Genomic DNA, 5,052 nt, shown 5'->3' with positions numbered 1-5,052 from the left:
ATATGTATGTATGTATGTATGTATGTATGCATGTATGTATGTATGTATGTATGTATGTATAAAGGGAGTGTATACAGACCCGGTAACCGGGAATAAAGTCACAAAGTATACAGACCCGGTAAGGGAACTCTTTTGTGATTTCGGAAACTTTCAGCACCCTCTTGGCTCAGGGTAGAACTAGGTTCTTCTAGATCTATGGCCTAGGTCTAGATCTAGACAGACAGATATAAATCATTGATCTAGTTTCGAGGCTAGCCTAGATCTAGACTGTAGACCTAGATCAAGATTCTAGATCTAAAACTAAATGAAGATTGCGGATGTCTTTTCGATGAACGATCGTTTTTCCCCTGTTTTGGTGTTGGAGAAATCACAATTTGAAGAAAAGAACAATGTCATAATCTCTCTCTCTCTCTCTCTCTCTCTCTCTCTCTCTCTCTCTCTCTCTCTCTCTCTCTCTCTCTCTCTCTCTCTCTCTCTCTCTCTCTCACTCTAACTCACACACACACACACAGACACACACACACACATTACCGGGTCTGGGCGCTGATTTTTTTTTAATTGTTTTGTTTTCTCCCCTACAGGGTCTGTATACTTTGTGACTTTGTTCCCGGTTACCGAGTCTGTATACACTTCGATATATAAAAGATATAGACTCTGCTGTTCCTACCATTATAGCAGTCGTCTCAAGTTAAAACCTCAGACTATAAAAAATACTTGTCGACTGTAATGACTCTTAACACACCTTTTAACTTGCAAGAAAACACAGCCCTAAACTTTGACAAACTACCGATCATAAATGAACTTAATGGGGAAATGGAAAACAGAGAGAGGGGGTGGGGGAAGGGGACATGATAATCTCTATGCCCGTGCCAGAGTGATAGTAAAGAGCCAGAGTGATAGTTATAACACCCAAAGATAAACAGCAGCAAATAGATCTATATAATCTCAATCTCACAAACAAAGAAAAAGGAAGCCATTATTCTCACCCGGTATGTCTCGCTATTCTCACCCCCTCCCTTGTTTTACCGGACATGACCCTAGAGGGATCAGGGCTGAGGTTAGCGGGGCTGATGCTCCACAGGATCGTATTGGTGTCCAAATAGACATAGATCTAGTCGCAATCAGGATTGTCAGATTGGAGCTAAAAATCCCAGTTGGCTCTTTTGGATCACGTCCGGCCCGGAGAATTTCATTGGGCTCTCTGGCTTTTTTTTAGCTCTACACTCCAAAGTGAAGGAAAGGGCTTGGATTGCTAAAAATAAAATTATTAAACTAGTAAACACTATTTAACGCCCTCGCCCATTTGGTAATAATTTACAACCCTTCTACCGTCGTACAAGAGCATATATTGTCTCGTGCCCGTTACATTTGTACACGCTCTCTGTTCCTTGAACCATAATTTATTGTGAGTAGGCAGAGAGTGAGAGGCCTGCCATTGTTAAGTCAGTGTGTAAACAACGAATAGTCCGGCCGGTGGCCTGTCCTGCATCCCGCTCAGTAGCATCGGTAGTGAGCCCTTTTTTTTTTTTTTACTAGAGAGGCGAAAAAGGTTTTTACATACATTATTATTAATTATTCGTTCCCAACCACACTGTCCACACAAGTCACCATGGGCCTAGGTGATTTTATTGGCCTGCGAGAGGTCAGGGGGGAGTCCTCGCCTCATCATGCCCACACCGGGGTGGGAGCTATTCTCACCAGGGGGGGGGGGGGGGAGAGAATAGCGAGACATGGGTTATAATTCTCACTCGCGGTGAGATTAGCGAGACATGGGTTATTCTCACCAACTCTCCTTATTATGCCTTATATCTTTTTTTTTTTATTACTCGATAAACAATGTTCCTGAATTTGATTTTAGACTTTCACCTCTAAATCTACTTCTCTAGATAAAGGCCTAATCAAGGAAATACAATAAAAACTGGCCAAATCTCCTTGACTTTGAGACTTTGTGCCTGGAATAGGAAGAAATAGATCTAGAATCTAGATTAGATCTAGATCTAGATTAGATATCTAGATATATCTAGATCTAGATTCTAGATCTAGATTCTAGTCGGCGAAGGATTATAATGTCATGTGTATACAAAATGCATTCTCAAAAGTAAAAACGGTTTGCCTTTGACTTTGACAAGTAAAAACGGTTTGCCTTTGACTTTGACTTTGACAGACGCGTCTCATTTTTACAGACGAACTCACAAAAACTCGAAGTCGAAACGAAGGATCACATTCTAGTAGTGACCATAGCCATAGATAGTCACAGAGTCAGAGACTTAGTAAAAGTAAAGGCCAAACTACCAAAATACCCACCAACGACTCCAATTCCTTCCCTTGCTCAGGTAGAATTTCTTAGGCTTATGGGGAACTTGGCAAAGTTAGCAGTGTCACAAGTGAGCAATTTTATTTCCAGTTGTCTCTCCCTAACTTTTTTTCCCCACAACTTTTTAAGTTTTGTGACATAGCCAAGGCCTAGGCTAGGCATTGAGTTGACGAACCTTGCCAAAGACGAAAAATGATAAGTGACAAGAGCACGTAACTCTATTTAACAGAAGGTTTGTTTGGTATTTTAGAGTTATCTCCAACTACACATGCGCAGCGGAACACGATAACATATCCTTTCTTCCGGTTTCTATATTTGTGAGAGGTTGGTAGAAAATTTGTTAAGAACCATGTTTAAAATCGTAATGTAATCCACAATTTAGAAAGGAGATCGGGATTTTTTTTAAAGCTTATGCACTTATTGAATGTTGGCTCAAACGTTTTCAGGCGAAATACTCTCTTTAAGGCTGGTCCTTTCTTGATTTTTAACCAGACTGGATGGTTGAACTGCCTGTCCGATTGCTGTGTGTTTATAAATTGTAAGCCAACGTCTACTGAAGGAGCGTTGTTGCAAGTCTTTCTGCTCGAAACTTGTTTTTTTTAGGTATAAAAGGAATCTTCAGGGATGGAGGGTTTGACCATGTACTAAAATTATTAGGACTGATGACTGATTGAGCCTGTTCAGTTTCATCAGTTTGTAGAGGCAGAGAGGCCAGCAGAGGATCGAAATGAGAAGTTTATGTAGATTCTAGATCTAGATTCTAGATCTAGATCTAGAAAGCCCACTGCTAATAAGGCCAGTGGTGCTATAATAAGCCTACTGAGAAACACTAAACCTACTAATAGGTAATAGCATGGTAGGGTTTAGTAACAGGCCAATCAAGGATTGACCTAAAAACCATCCATCTTCTTTGAACTACCGGACCACTCGAATACATCATTGCGCGAGAATGTGGGGTGGAGGGGGGGGTTCAGGGGGGTCTCCCATTTTTCCTTCTGTGCAGCTCGTGTGCAATCTGTTTTATTAGAGTTTCTTGCCTTGTCTAGTTCCACTTTTGGTCGATCCGTTTCCGAGAACGTCAGTCGTCAGGTAGTCCAAGAGTCGAGTTCGAAGTGAAAGGCTTATATTATCACAAACATTCTTAGAGGTTTTCTTCAGTTACTAAACTAGAGTAGAGTAGCTGGCCCAGCCCGCGACCTCTTGTCTCTATACCCTCTGTTATTAATAAGATAATTGTTTTCATCATGATTTGATAAAGAAATGATTTTACTAACCTTTAAGTGGTGTACTAACAACTTTCTTGCACCTGTCATATCTGTGCGCTCATGGTCGCGCCCTGTTCCGTATGCGGTCGCGCCAAGGGCAGAGCATTAACATGTTAAAATGCGAAATCTGCAAATGACGTTTTGGAATGATTGACGATATCACAGTATAGACCGGAAGTTGACACACTGAAGCGGCCCTGAACATAGATTGCCTGGGCTTTTCTGTTGACGGCCTCCTCTATTCTCACCCCGGGTGAGAATAGCGCAGGCGAGTCTTTTGGCTATTCTCACCCGGTGTCCGTTCACTGTTATAGCCTAGATCTTGGCCAACCAATTTTGCGTTCGCCCTAAACCACAGAATTCTACACTGTGATAACAGAAAAATTGTAGAATTCTGTGTCGTGAACAAACGTTCCATTACTATTGTTAGCCTACTTACTAAAAGCGTACAATTTTGTCTGTGGGCAGGAGAGAGAGAGAGGAGTAGAGAGAGAACTTTCGAGCAAAACAAAATGGCGACACGCGTAGTTCGGCTTGATTCGAAAAGTTAAATAGTCGTAGCGTCTTTGTAGACGGAAGACCACATTAATTTACTTTTGTGTTTTGACATCATTTTTTTACTTTGTTTTGGTCAATTTGATCGTCCACACCGATAGACAGTATTCAGAGAGAGAGAGAAGAGGGGAGGAGTAGATCTTGCGAGAACTTCCGGGCAAAACAAAATGGCGACCTCCGTAGTCGTAGTTCGGCTCAATTCGAAAAGTGAAATAGTAATAGCCATAGCATCTTTGTAGACGATCAAATTACCTTACTTTTGTGCTATAATAATGTAATCTTTTCTTTGCTTTTATCCATTTGATCATCCACATCGATAGAAAGTATTCTGAAATTAGGAAAAACGGGTCTTGTTTCACACCGGGTGAGAATAGCCTACGCCACGGTGGCAGGTCTCACCCGGGGTGAGAGGTCGATCGTATTTCTATTCTCAGGTGAGAATAGCCACTTCCTTTGCTGACAGAGACCGCTGAGAAGCAAAATACAAGTGGTCGGGGGTTGGGCCAGGTACTCTAGATCCAGTGCAAAAGGGACAATTGTACAGGAGTGCCAAGCAAACAGTGTTCTGTTAGATGTATTTGAAGCTGCAGTACAGCAAGCACCTAGCACACCTCTGTACTGTGATTGACCCAAGTGTAGATGCCGTATTTCGGCCATCAATTTTTATCGTTTTCTGTGGCTTACCCTGCCAGTTGACTAGATCTAGTCTAGGTCTCACAGGTAAACGGTCATCTCATCACACCCCATTTAGTTCTATTTGTGCCGAAATTACTTCCTTTAACTTTAGAGCTGTACCCTGGTAGAAAACCCACTCGTGCTCGCACTCCCACTCTAGGTCAAATCATCAAATCAACCAGCATGTTACGCTTGAGTCAAGCCTGCCTAAGCTTGTTTTGGTGCAAGATGTAGAGAACCAAA

At 41.9% G+C, this 5,052-nt stretch overlaps 2 protein-coding genes across 3 annotated transcripts in view; one reads left to right on the top strand and one right to left on the bottom strand.

The window, feature by feature from the left end:
* The window catches only part of LOC101847498 (mannosylglucosyl-3-phosphoglycerate phosphatase), a 20,412-nt gene extending 17,924 nt beyond the window's left edge, over nt 1-2,488 (bottom strand). The window contains exon 1 of one of the 2 annotated variants that reach the window (XM_005099744.3): nt 2,305-2,488. The gene's annotated coding sequence lies outside the window, so the exon portion shown is untranslated. Of the gene's footprint in view, nt 1-2,193; nt 2,254-2,304 lie in introns of those variants that run through there. The other variant, XM_035970130.1, reaches the window with a different exon arrangement.
* Nucleotides 2,489-2,563: 75 nt separating this feature from the next.
* The window catches only part of LOC101851643 (60S ribosomal protein L13), a gene marked incomplete at its 3' end in the record, with an annotated part of 7,872 nt that continues 5,383 nt past the window's right edge, over nt 2,564-5,052 (top strand). The window contains exon 1 of the mRNA XM_035970133.1: nt 2,564-2,638. The remainder of the gene's footprint in view (nt 2,639-5,052) is intronic.

Source organism: Aplysia californica, unplaced genomic scaffold (assembly GCF_000002075.1).
Source record: "Aplysia californica isolate F4 #8 unplaced genomic scaffold, AplCal3.0 scaffold00224, whole genome shotgun sequence".
NCBI classification, from domain to species: domain Eukaryota; kingdom Metazoa; phylum Mollusca; class Gastropoda; order Aplysiida; family Aplysiidae; genus Aplysia; species Aplysia californica.
The sequence above is the reverse complement of the archived record's forward strand: the minus strand, read 5'-3'. Positions and strand labels throughout refer to the sequence as shown.